The sequence below is a fragment of the Vanessa atalanta genome, chromosome 10 (assembly GCF_905147765.1).
Source record: "Vanessa atalanta chromosome 10, ilVanAtal1.2, whole genome shotgun sequence".
Taxonomy (NCBI): Eukaryota; Metazoa; Arthropoda; class Insecta; order Lepidoptera; family Nymphalidae; genus Vanessa; species Vanessa atalanta.
Genome location: NC_061880.1, coordinates 12297685 through 12312868, shown reverse-complemented (window position 1 = coordinate 12312868; position 15184 = coordinate 12297685). Strand labels below are relative to the sequence as shown.

Below are 15184 nucleotides of genomic sequence, written 5' to 3'. Positions count from 1 at the left end.
ATTATTATCATTAATTTTTGGAGCGGTTTTTTTAATCACAATTACAGTTTAAGTTTATTCCGATCCATCAAATAGCATCCCTTAAATGTTCTACCGTTGACACAAATATTTGGAACTTTTGGTCGTCATTCCAAACGTAGTAATGTAATAACATAATTAATAAAAGAAAAATCATTTTATCTTGGGGAGTTGATCCCACGATCTTTTACTGGGAGTTACGTATATTGCCTCGGCTCTTTCAGCCTCCTGGTTGATGTTAAAAATAAATTCTACAGTAAATTGCTATAAGGTGATTTGTAGAACGGATAAAGGTATTTTAATATGTCAAACAGAGCCGATTGCACACAAGTGGGCGTTAGCCGGTAATTTAGATTGTTAGTCATCGCAATAAACACCTAGAATCGTCTAAATTGAAGACTATGACGTCATAGTGAATTAGTTACACATCTGACGCCTAATTACCTTGTTTGTTAAATTATCTCAAACAAATAGACCTTATAGATAATTTATATTTATATGATGTTTGGCCACACTGGACAATCTTGAAGGTGACCAGCCAACTACGCAAGGACTATTATATCGCTCAAGTACGAATGCGCAAGCACGCACTCTCGGTTCCCTCACTCTCGTAATCGGACGGCAAATCCAACACGACCAGGAAAACTTCAGGCGCAGAACTAACGGATTTACGCGCCAGGACTTCGAGATCTTGCGTCCTTACATCTAGCCAATACACCAACGAGACAATTATTTATACATCATTTTATATATTATTGTTGAATGTGATGTATTAATTTGGTCAAATTAGGTACTAAACTAAGTACATGTGTAAGATATATCTTACACGTGGACTATTTATAGCATATTGCAAACACAGGATGAATAAAAACAACAAACAAATTTGACATTGAATCGACGCGATATTCGAATTCTTGAATATATTGGATACGTGGAAAAATTGAGTTTCGAATATCGGTGAAGTCATAATCAGAACTTGGGAAGTAAAATAAAAGGGGATATAAATAATATGGAATAGTGTTTTATTATAAATGAAGACATATATATATTTACGATATTATGAACTGATACAGGTGTATAATACAGTAGAGCTGTTATCAAATCGCTTGGAATTTTTTAATCTAAGGTTTGTTTATATTTTCCTTCTTTGATTGGAATAACCCATACGAAGTATATTCTGTGTCGCACAGATAACACAAACAAAACACCCCAGATATGTAAGCGAATGTGTTACATACAAATATTTATAATAAGAGGGGATCGAATATAGAACAGCTGTCGCAGAAGCCAATAAATGCGTCGACCATTGCGTCGATCGCCAAACCATAAAAAATTATATAAAGGCGTATGAAGCGTGGTTTAAAATTAACTCATAATTAAAGTGACAGCAATTTAGATTTTTATTTATTAACAAATAAGGTCGTCGTACTACGGCAAATTTTATTAGTTTTTAATTTTGTATTCGCTTTCCTTACTCCACTATAATATTGCGCAAGCCCCGTCTGCATTTTGTTCTATAATCTGAGACTCGTAGGTACTTCATCAAGTTTAGCTTTGACATGAATTTCGTACAAAAATAAGACCATGTTCAAATCACGTGTATCATTAGCCAGTCGTTTCAAGGTCACCTTTTTGCTTCAAACGTGACTAAGTCGTGAACAAAAAAACTTGAGAACTCTAAAAGAATACATCCCGACACCTTACGCGGCGATTTGTCTGCGATCAATATTTTAAAATAGTGAATTATGCAAAGTCGCTCACTGCTTAACATTAACACCTGTATATGTAAATAAAATGAAAATAAACCTTTGGATTTTAAATACACATGACGTTAATATTTAATTAAATAGAAAATTAATTTTAAGCCGTCTCATATAAAGTTATAGTAGACGGTCTTAAAGTAATATTTTCATTATTTCATAATGTAATATTTATTCATAACACAATGAATTTGCTTATTTATTTTTAGTCTGTAGTCTACGATCTAAATAAAGTATAGAGTGGATACATTAACTTATCCGTCATTATAAACGGTGACTATAACATTCTGTCCTATTTATATGTCCTATCTATCCCAATGTAAGTAACTAAAGCATGGAATATCAGAAGTAACGACGGTACCACGAACATAGAAAACTAATGAACTTTTTCTACATCGACTCGGCCGGAATCGGAATCGGAATCGAACTTGGGGCCTCGGAGTGGCGTACCCATGAAAACCGGTGTACACACTACTCGACCACGAAGGTCGTCTAATTATAAATAAATCTATTTGAAGGGAGAACGTTCCTTTCTCGATAATACATGTCCTAAAAAAAGGTTTTAGGCGAAGCTATTCCATTTTTAAATCAAATTTGTTCTCGAAGCAAATTCAAAAGTAAAGATGAAATAATTATTTGGATTTAAATAATGGTGTCTTTGCATTATGAAAATGTCTAAAGTGGAAACGTCAGTTAATAAATAAATGACATATATCATGTAGTATGAATCTCAGTCGAATTAGTCCGCGGGAAATGCTTTTAATAACATAAGATGAAATCACGCACCCAAATAACCTAGAATCAAATAGTAAAGAACAAAGAACCTTTAAGTCAAGCTATTGTGATGTAAGCTGTTCGTATTGATAAAGCTTATGGTTTTTTTTTTTAATTTACAATACGATTACAGAGCAATGAGCAATGGTATGTGTACCATCGTATAAACAAATTGAATATCAAAATATATCATTGCTTGTTATTCTGTGTAGAATCTTCATACCGAACCGGTGACAATGCTAAACAATTCGAAGCTGACTGAAGTATGTTAAATGATAATATTAAAATAATAAATTTAGACTATTTACTATATAGTATATGAATCAAATATAAATAAATAAATAAATGTATATTGGATATATGTATGTATGTAAATTAACAAATAGTATTTAACAGTAATAGTATTTAGTAATTCCACAGTTTATTATTAGTAGAGTCATACAATTTTACACTATCGATGCGTCACTAACCATGAAATCTAAGTTTAGCCGACTATGCCCATACTTCCATTAAAAAGGTTGTATATTGTATATTAGGAAGTTGTTCTGGAGCTTATTCCGCCACGCTGCTCAAATTCGGATTAGTGGATACATCTGACAGAATTTCATTCGACCCTAAAGTAATTACATTTTTCATTTAATAATCACCTTTAAATGATTATCCCCATAGCATAAACAGTAACTATTTAGTTACTATTTTACATTACCAAATCAAATCAAAATATACTTTATTCAAGTAGGCTTTTACAAACACTTTTGAATCGTCATAACAAACTATATTAAGTAAAGCTACCACCGGTTCGGAATATAGATTCTACCGAGAAGAACCGCCAAGAAACTCAGATCATCCGGCACAGACTTATCACCCTCTAAATCCATTGTTCAAACTTTGATTAAAATCTTTTATACATAGTTAGGTCCAATTGCGACTAAGTACATACTATTCGATAGCTTCGAAATTCCCAGGTCAGCACTTTCGAACATTATCGAGTGAGAAGCGAGTCGATTTAGATAGGCAAATATCTAACCTACTCAGCATGTCTGCAATTAAATCTAAAACTATCTCTACTGTAACTAAATTATATTCTATATGTTTACTTAAGCCTCGATAATGGACTAGCTTAGAACATTTTTAATATTATCTTTCTCAAAATGAATGTTTTTGATTAGAATTATCGATTGCGCATCAATAAATAATATATCGGATGTAAGTACTTGTTTTAAGGTGATGAATTAGGTAACAGCGGTGCGATTCTGTAAGAATTCAATTCGAATCTCACTCGTGAAATGTTGACAACTGACTTATGGTTAATCTCTGAAGGGATACTGTACCAATAAACCTTTAGACAAATCAAAATACAGGAAGACGAAACTACAAGTTTTAAAATAATACTCTAAATATAACATACATATATGCAATTGAATATTAGTATATAGTATGTGGGAGTACTGTCGAAATAATAAATTATTATTATCTATAGTAATATTATAAGGAGATAAAATTTGTTTTTTTGTATATAAGAGGTAATCTCCGATAGAATTCTAAAAAAATATTTCACTGGTAGAAAGGTTTTGACTGGTCTAGAGTATAAATTCTATTAATATTATTAAACAGTAGATTTTATTTATTAATAAATTGCACCCGTGCGATGCCGGGGTGAGTCGCTAGTAAACAATACTGATAACGAATCAGAAATTAATAAACGCAACAGCCGTTACTTATGTAGTACCCTGCTAACTACAAAAACCTTCATGTAGTTAATACACTTTTTAAATGACTGAATGGCATACAACGCAGAACCTATACCGGTGGGTCTAACAGGATGAAACTCCGCAGAAAAAAATCATTCGGTAAACACTAAGGAAGTAATTTTATATTACTAAAAATGACCAAAGTTGATATCTTATTTTGTATTTATGTATTTTAGTCGAGCTGTTAAATCTTGAAATAGGGGATGGAGGCTTGCTTAAAATATGCAAACACTCAATTATATATACATATAATTGTAATATGGTTCATCTCTGACCATTGTATTGAAATTGCGTCTAATTTAGCGTTAAATGTAATTAACGATTAAACGATTCAATCGTCTGTATGTGCGATTAACATAACCAACAAACGATTTATTTAGCGGCAATGCAAATATTATACCTATCTCATGTGTTCATCTAAAATAATTCATAAATATTTTATTTACATATTATTATAGTATAAATGTGAAAATAACTCTGTCTGTCTGTCTCTGTCTGATTGTTACCGAATCACGACTAAACCACAGAACCGATTGTGATGAAATTTAACATTCTGGGTAAACATAAGCATATTGCCACGGTACCGCTGGTTGCTTAGGGAGTATTCCTGTGTACTAGTGCGCCAGGCGTCCTGGGCAACGGCGAGTCCTACATACACACCCGCTTCTTGTAAGGGACGAAGCGCGTATTTCCAGCTAAGTAATGTTAAAAATGCGAAATGAGTTCGTTTGTTACGCTTTCACGTCTTAACTACTCAAATGTTTATCGTAAAAAAATTAAAAGTGTCCGCAAGGATTCGCGTGAAACATATTCGTATTTCTATAACGATTTCTTTCTCTGTTTATTTAATTTATATCCTACTAGTTTTGACTTCCAATAAAAATACTTACTCAAAATGTCAAGACACTAATTAAATAGTTCGTCAAATTAAATAAGATTCAAATGATAAAATCTGGTCGAGTTTTATTAAGAGTAACGTCGAAATAAATATCAAAGGGGTGATATTTTCTTAAACGCTGAATACTTTAATCCAGTGGTATATTTATGCTGCGGTGAAGTCGGTAAATAAGTCCGAACAAAACTTTTCCGGCTTCCATCCATTATAACTCTCTGGAGATCTTTAACTTCGTCGACGTCGGTATGTTACCTATAAACAAACTATATTTATGGTTCCAAAAATCTTTACTAATATCAATTTAGCAATGAGATACAATCCGATTTGTACAAAATAAATAATGGATTATGATTATCTAAGTTATTTATATATATTACGAACTGTGCCCGCGACTTCGTGCGCATTTGAATTTAACAAAAAGTTATTATTGTAGTCTAAGTTACTCCTTATTAAATCAGCTATCTGCCAGTGAACGTCCCGTCTAAATCGGTCCAGCGGTTCAAGTGATTAGCCGGAACAAACAGACAGACAGACCGACAAACAAAAATTAAAAAAAAATGTTATTTTGGTATATGTATCGTGTATACTTACATATGCATTTTGTAAAAAGCGATTATTTTAACTTTACAAACAGACATCCCAATTTTCTTATATGTATAGATAATACACGATAATCTCACTCAACTCGCAATACTAATTTTTATATTACTACTAAGTTTTTGCCGATTCTTTCCGGCAAGCTATTGCCGTGCCGTATTAAGGTTTTACCATTTCTTACATATAGAATGCATACCTTAGAAACTAAGCAGTTATATCCCCAGTACCGGTAGTTATACTGGCTCACTCACCCTTCAAACGGGATCAATGTCAAGTATTACTGCTTGGCGGGAGAATATATGATGAGTAGAGGTATCTACTCGGACAGACTTACAAAGAGCCCTACTACAAAGAAAATTCTACAAAAAGAGTGTAAAAAATTTCAATAAACATAAACTCTATCAAGTTATTATTATAACTAGTAACAAAACAATAGTTATAGAATACATTTCATCTAACAGAACGTTAAGAGAGAAAGAAGCCGTACGTCGTCGGTTTACAAATAAGTCGATTAGCGAGCCGCCAGCTTGCCACTAAATATTGATTGGATTATTTATAAAAGATAACTAGTCAAACGAATCATTTCAATAACTTTAATGATGACGTCGCCTTGACCAATTTCGGTCGCGGTCCAAACTCCAAGAAGAGCAGTCAACTACGCAGGACACATTAAAGTGTACATTATCCGATGGAACAGTAAATCCAACACAACCGGAAAGAGACCAGACGCGGCCACGTGTTTTCTGAGGCACGGGATTGTACACACTTCCAATATCCAGACGCCGGGCTGTTACTGACAGAATTTTTCGACAGAATAACCGAATAACTTTTTATGTGCCCGAATTTGGGATTTGAACCCCGAACCTCGTGATCGCTGACGTTATATCTAGCCACTAGACCAACGAGTCATTCAATAACGTTATCTTAGCAATGTTTACGTATTTATTATCTAGACCTATACCTACCTCGGTCTGTAGCGCCGACCCCACGGCAAGTTTAATTCGAAAGCTATGAGGTTAGGTACAAAGAAATAGTTTCGTTGGGTTGTTACGAGTTATTTTGAAGATGAATAGTCAAAGGGTTCAAAACTTTCCTTGAAATTTATTTGTATGAAGCTTCTATGTCAGTATTCTCGGTGTTGTTGGAAATCTATTTTTTAAATACTTAAACATAAAAGTAACAAAAAACAATTAACCAACTGTGTGAAGACGGTCTTATCGCTCATAACGATCTCTTACAGACAACCATTGGTGAAAGAAGTTCTATAAGAGAACAGGTAAGTGCATTTAAATATGAGAGAACTGACAATAACTAATCTTCGAATCTTATAAGGCACACGAATACATCGCCAGTAATTACGTATCGTATTTTATTGCGAAACAAAATATCAATTAACACATATACCAGTATCTAGCGTTCCGTAAATGTGGCTCACAAACTAACTCATTCAATTAACTGTACCGTTAAGCGCGACCGATTGAACCATTCGCTTAATGAAATTTCAACTGAAACAACCTCAGAGATATAGTCAAAACATCTAAACACATAACTGACACTCAGTGTACATACTCCTATACTAAACCCTTATTGTGTATATTTTGTAAAGTGCTTGCATAGTTATGCAATGCCAAATTTAGTAATGTCGAATGTCAAATTAATATTGAAAAGTACATTAATGGTAGAGATACACATGACAAAGTTCTGTGTAAAACATTCGAGTACCCTCACGATATTCCCTCCCAAGAATGAGATTATTCATAAACACAAATTATATGAAAATTAAATGCTTGAACAGAATCGAACCCGTTATCTACCTTTAAAATCTTCGTGTTCTATACGCTGGCGTTTATTAGCAAGGCTTTCTAAATGTAGGTTCCTCATACAATAATATTGCTCGATCAAATATTATTTAATATTGTTCGCGCCGACAATTCTAAGCCGAGGCGATCCTATTAAATAGACACAGTATTATAACATTTCCACTTTTGTTCAACGCGTATAGACAGAACTAACCGACTTTCTTGTCTAGCTAATTACGAAAGCGGCCAAAGTATTAGCGCTCTTACCGAATTTCGTCATTCTGCACTTTCGGACTAATTTAGAGAGAAATAAACCTTTGTTAGTTTCAGTCCCATATTCATAGTGCTCGCCGCAAATTGAATCTAATTGCCACAACGAAGTGTTGAATCAGGCCGACCGACGGAGCTTCGGTGGCCTAAATTGCACCTATTTACCCACTTAGCATGAACCACCCACGGTCCACCTGTAAACTGATTAAATTTTTGCAAGAAATAAATTATTATTGTTCATACTATTGTTTACAATGTAGATTCTACATATCATATTAATATATTTCGTCGTTTACTTTATTTTTATTTTAAATGACAAAATAACAACAGCCTTACTGTGTATATTTTGTAAAGTGGTTGCATAGTTATACAATGTTTTGTCTCATTCTATCGAATGTCAAATTTATAATGCCAAAAAGAGATAATATCCCATTGCTGGACCCAAGCCTTCTCTCCTTTAAGAGAAGGTTTGCGGCACAGGTTTCACATGTTATGTTCGAGCTGAAGATGGTTATCGCGGTGGTTTAGAATTCCGGGTACCTTTCTGAAGGTTTCCAAAGCGTTAACAAAACTAACTATGTATTCTTGCCTCTGTAAAAATAACCTATTACAATTATATTTTTTTTAATCTACAGTTTAATTTACTTTAAATGTATATTATGTTTCTATGCCGTTAAACAATAAATATTGCTGTTATTAAAGAGGTCGGGCCGCAGAAAGCGTGACGAAGCAAATTTTTTTATTGCAAATCAATGCTACGCGATCGTTTACCGGAACAGACAAAACAAATCGCCTGTCGACGCACCTATCTATCGCATTCAAATCATATAAATATCCCTTAATGTGCTGTGCTGATAATTTTACCCGATTACACAGAAACAAAGAGTATATTTATAGTAGTTACTACACCTGTTCCCGTGTAGCCTGGAATCTACTTATCGTACATTGACAAATGAGGTGTCATTAATTTCGTCTTAGAGTCCCACGTGGTAAAGGCTATAGCAGATTAAATCCAAAACGGCGAATATAACTTGTATAATACGCTTAACAATAAATATGGAAAATTGACTAATGTGTCGACAAAATCTCAAATAAATTCTTCAACAAAAACCACAGACCTGAGAAGATCTAGAGCAGGAACCTCAACAGGAATATTTTTTTAAAATAAAAAATCCTATGATTATCCTATCCTATGATATTATGAATGCCAAAGCGAGTTTGTTTGTTTGTTTGTTACGCTTTCTTAACTACACGATCGCTCATCATGAAACTTTGCACATACGTTATCAGGGATATAGAACATGGGTACCTTACTCCGACCCAACTTAGACCCCAAACACAAGGGCCAAACCGTGAGCAGAAACTAGTATTAAATACATTAAATTATATCAACCGACATGGTCTATATCATAATTAATAAACAGTTGCACGTATGAAAATCTTTTGAAATATAGCACGCACGGCACACATTCAACAAAAATATTGAGAGCAATTAATTTAACAAGCTAACTATTAGTCGCTCTCGCGGACATTCGGCTGCGGTCTTGTCATGTCGTGACGCAACAATCCGACACAATAACAGGCCTTGGTACAAGTGACTATTCCAAATGGACTTGCCAGTAATTACGGCAACAAAGTGTACAAGAACAGATTGACAACAAAAAAACTATAATAACGCTGGACGTAGATATGAGAACCATTAAGCGGCATACGACGTTAAACAAAAAAAAAAAATACCCAAATTATGATATATAAAACCTCTCTGGTCATTTTATATACTGCAATGCGTCATGTTCAGGTCTAATACGTCATAATTATTTGATTTAATACACTCTTTACTATTTACTTAGTGAAATTAAAAAGCATTAAACAAAATTGTATTCGTCGGAATACAGTTTCGCTGAATACCATTTTTAATTTTCATTCGAAACTTCCTCTAACATCAGTGTGTTAGGTATTGTTATAAATAGTGTTTGTATAATGAGAAAGCGTAATTAAATGTAAATACTTTCAATTAACGGCAACTACGGTAGAACAATAGTTTGTATTCACGAGTGTTGTTTTCAAAAACTAGTTAATACACATTCAGATGTAACGTATGCAACTTTATGATATTCTTCAGACGTATTAAAGAGGTTTTATATATTTCATTTATTAATAAATATTGATTTTAACGACCATTTCTTTAATTAATTTAATAACGATCGAATAATAAATATCGATTAAATGTTGTATACAGCTTAAAAAACATAAACTACGTTAAAGTACATACCGTTTTATTTGCTTATGAAAATATCCTACACTTTGTAAAGAAATTACAGGAAAAATAATAATTTCTGTTTTTCCAATAAATGTAGAGCTGAACCATATGTTCACAATAAAACAATTATATTATTTTAATAAATACATATAACACCTAATTTTTTAAATTACAAATAAAATATATTTATACAAACAATATCATATTTTACTTAGTCAAAAACATCTGACTCGCAGATTTAAACTTTCGTAATAGACTTTATTTATAGACGTAGATCTTATAATTTATTCGGAAATCTTATTTGCACAAAGTATACCGATTTACACAAAAATTATATGATTACTAATAATTATGTCAATTCGAAAAACGCGTAAATTTTCCGGTTTCAAATGAAAAAGTGTATTTTCAAACTCTGTCTAGACGTTACAATGTGAAAAACACAGTTGGTTTTCTGTCGTGAATATTGTAAATTAAACTATTTAGATCTTACGAACATTAAGCACGATAATATTACAATCTTTCACCAATTTTAAACGTTTTTGAAAAATAATTGATGACAAAGCAAACACAGCGCGCATATATTTAAAAATAAAAACTATCAGCCCTTAGAATAATGTTTCAGTTACCAACGTGTTACGTATACTTTATTATTTTTGTTCTACGCCAATATCTATTTTAAAAGTAAATTTTCCAGATCGTTATACACGCGTTAAATACAATGTTTCGTCCGATCCTTTCTTAGTACGAGATGTTCAAGTCTAATTCGATTAACCTTTCCTAACGTTCTTAACTACTTAAATTTAATGATGACGCTGACATTCTTCGGATCGTTTTTATTCATTGACATCAATTATTTAATTTGTTGGGGGTGTATGCTGTTCGGGGCCAAAGTGTCTTAAAATCTATTAATGACATTATTTCGATGGGCCATTAATCAAAGTTAAACTAAACAATGTTTTTGATGTCTTTGTAAATATATTTTTCATTCTTATTAATTTATGGTTGAAATATTTTCTGTAACGTTACAAATTTAATATATATAATAAAAACTAAATGTATGCGACGGGTCTAAAGATAATATTTCTTTGTAATATAGCGAATCTGAATATGTTAGCTATTTAAATTGAGAGATTATTATTTATTTTAACGTGACTTCTTTTCAATGTCGTTGTTCTTTAACTTTCATATTATTTCAGCTGGTTTTTCCTTGATGATTAGATTCGTAGATTCCCATTTAAATAATAAAAATTACTATATAATAACAAAAATAACTTAAGTTAATTTTCATACCAAATATTATTCTGTTATATATTTTTCAAACTTTATTTTTTAATACGATTACTCGTTCAAAAAGCTTGCTATATTATCTAGATTCCAATGAGAGATATTTCACAGTATCCACAGGCAGTATATCGTGTAGTTTGTTATGCTTATCTAAGCGGCGCGAGCAATTAACGGATCATAAAGTACCCAGTAAAAGAGTTGCACGCTCGTGGAGCTCCACATGTCGGCCTTTTTATATTTACGTTTCAGAAGGTTCGCCTAAACTATTGCTATCGATAAATTTTAAAGCTTTCCCGGCAATGCCTACGCGAGAAAAAAATTATAAAAGTTAAATTAAAAACTACAATGAGTTCCCTCGTTTTAATCATGGTAATAACATCGAGTTGCCTTTATCCGACAGTAATCCCGTTACCTAGAAAACAACAGCACATCTCACTAGCACACACACTGCTTTCGTCGGAAAACGCACATGCACAATTTTCCGAACACCAGTTACGGACACCGTGTCGGTCGCGGTAGAGCAAAGAGCGGCACATACAAGCGCTGCCTCTGCGCGCGATAGACTGACGGCTCTCAGGCGGGCTCACGAGCGAGCGGGACGCGCGGCGGGCGTGCCGGCGTTGTGCGCGCGCATAACACTTCTCTCTCTCGCCTCTCGAGTCTACATATAGTCATCTCTTGCCAGCACGCGCGAGCACACCTTTCGTTCCCGAGACAGGTGTTCCTGTCTCTGTGTGCGTCTCGATATAGTAGGCTTTGCTTGTGTGCGCGCTTCCTGCGGATCGTTTTTTATGCCCGGCAGAAATTATAAAAAGTAAATGGAGGGAAAATTAAATAAAACGTTTACAATGAAGCGTTTTCCTGTGCGCTTTGAATGATTCAGTGTGCGCTATTTTTCAGGGTGGGTATTCATGGAGGTTCCACTGTCGGAGTGATTACGGTGCTTTTTACGGATGTTTGAGTGACGTAGGTGGGCGTAATTAGGCATGGGGCGGAAAGGCATATTGATTGCGGTAACGCGGCTTTGTGGAAGAATCGATATTTTTGTATTAAAGGTGGCACGCGATGTGTCCGGCGGCTGCCAGTGTGTCCGGACTCCGCACTTCGGACTTCGGGTAGTTGAAGTAAACCTTCGTATCGATCCATGCCGACAAGTTTGACCCTAGTTTATGGCGCGCTGTATAACTTGAGCCACACTTACATCACTTATCTGAAACATTTTACCCAATTGACGATTTTTTTTAAACCTTCTGTCACCAAACTTGTACTAACTTATGGAAATTTTATAATAATCAACTTTTGTGTTCAAACTTTAAGTCATTTTACATTCCGAAGTCGTATCGTAACCTTCAAAGAAAGAAACCCAAAGAAAAAAGCTATACCTTCCATTAAATATATTAAAAAGTACGACTCTATTCTTGTGTAAAATATCAAGTATCACCTTGTAGTTAACAAAATACCGAAATTTTCATACGGAAATATAACTTATTACGTGTCGAGAACAGTCTATCATAGCGGTCGAAAAGTTGAATTCGATGTGGACTATTTAATCTTATTACGAGAAAGCGTAAGCCAAACTCAAGTTGAACGACGGCACTATTTCACGGCTCTTTGTCATAGTAATAGTATTTCGTTGTGCCCAGATGTTGAAGCACTTAGCGGCTTGCACCGGTTTTATTATGAATAGCAACGGAACTAGTATTTTGTGGTTTCCCTGCGGAGCTAGACACAAATTAATGCCCGAGCTTTCAACTAGAAATTAATGTAATACACCCAGGTTGCGAGGCCAAATTGTTGGCATTCAGTAAATTTTGCATCGCGCCACGGGAAGATAGCAAAATTTGTAATTGAATTTTTGATTATACACGTGATAGCTGCCATTATACAATCAAAAAGAAAGAATAAACACGATTAAACTCGTCAGTACAGCGGACACGTCACGGCTTGTGAAAAGAAATCGCTCTGGACCATAAATTGACGGCGATACTCTTAATTGTAAGTTTTTTGATGAACGAAAACACACAGGCACATTCCTATTCAGCATTGAATTGATTGAGATATCATGGTCAAATAGTTGAGAGATTATTTCAACAATATAAAAATACGGAAATTGATACTGACATAACTGTTATATGATTACCAGCCTAAGTAGCACAAAACAAAGAAAGGTTGCAGATCAAACTCTGATGAATATTTCTGATGCATATTTCCTCTTGTATATTATTCGCAACGTTACGAGTATGCAATGGATAACACATATTATATACAAAAACACATTATCTTAATTTATTCTGCTTTTTATATCAATGAACCGAATAAACGTATTTTTCAGTGGCAGTTTGATACATTACAAGTGGAATAAACAGCGAACTCCTATTTTATCTAAGAGCCTTTTCGTAAACAATGATTCATCGTGACATCATACGGCGCGCTCGGTGGCGCCAAAATCGCAAGAGTTCATAAGAAACTTTCAAACTAAACGAGTTACTAGAGCTTGTAATTGAATAATAGAAACAAAACACATCCTTCACAGGTTATACGAGACATATCTTTTAATCAATCCACAAAAATGATTTTCAATAAAATTTAAAAATTGGATTATATTTATTTCTCCTTTTTTGTGTCTGATCTATTACTTACCTTTATACCGAGATGGTCCAGCGATTGAACTAGCTAATTTTAACCGATGTTTTTTGGTTCAAATCCAGGCAAACAAGACGTAGTTTCATAAAGCACATATGCTTAATTTGTTTTTGTCGAGGAAAACATCGTGAGGAATCCTGCATGTGCCTGATCAAAATTTACCAGTTTATTCACCAACCCGCATAAAAGCAACATGATAAAAAAACCTATAAATATTATCCTCAGAAAGAGAAGAAGTCTTCTTCCTCTTCTAGCAATTGGAAATTGACATGTAGATTTTAACGATCCAACTAATTAATACCCAAAATAATTTATCCAATGCCAAAAAGCGAAACGTTTTAATGTTATTTTGAGAAGTAAATGGATTGGGCTGCCAAGTAAAAAATTTAGCTTTTGTTTGCTTCGACGGTACGAATGTTAACTTGTAAAGTAAAAACCAACGAATCTGGCAACACTTAAACAGATTAAAACGCGTGTAGTGTGAGTTTGAGCTCCTTTTACAGTTTTGTTCGGATGTTTTTCTTTATTTAAGGCTTTTATTTCACTTTCTTAATGCTTTAGGATATGTTTTTTTATATAATCGCTTTAAGACAGCTGCCTTACATTAGTAAAATTCTACGTAATATTTACAAAATGCTATTCAAATTTAACTCTACCATGTAACATTTTCTCAAAGAACAACGGGTTCTACAAAATCGGTGGTAAATTTTGGTGGTTACGTTTTCGTAACAATATAAGTATTATATATTTATGTATCTAAATACAAACTTGCAGATCGCGAGGTACTGGATTCAATTCCAGGGTCGTGCCAATAAAAAGTTATTTTCTATCAAAGTACTCTAAGCAGCCACACGAAGTTTGGAAGTGGTCAGTGTTTACACACAAGAATTAATCCAGACTAAAATATTTCCGATCGGGATCTCTATTAGATCGAGATCTTATCACGAGAGTGTACGACCTAGAGTGCACTTGTTTTTGCACAAACATTTGCGCAGTATACGATGCACTGGCTGGGCTTTCTGTAATAGGGATAACACGATAATATTATGATCGTCATCAAACTGTATTGAATCAGAATTATTTAAGTCCATTTCTACATTACATTATATGTGTAACAAACGGAAAGAAAATGT

General features: G+C 33.8%; 1 protein-coding gene across 1 annotated transcript in view; it reads right to left on the bottom strand.

Annotated features, from left to right (window-relative positions):
• LOC125066667 (protein couch potato) overlaps window positions 1-11960 on the bottom strand; it is a 193056-nt gene extending 181096 nt beyond the window's left edge. Inside the window, exon 1 of the mRNA XM_047674867.1 lies at window positions 11821-11960. The gene's annotated coding sequence lies outside the window, so the exon portion shown is untranslated. The remainder of the gene's footprint in view (window positions 1-11820) is intronic.
• Between the last annotated feature and the right edge of the window lie 3224 nt (window positions 11961-15184).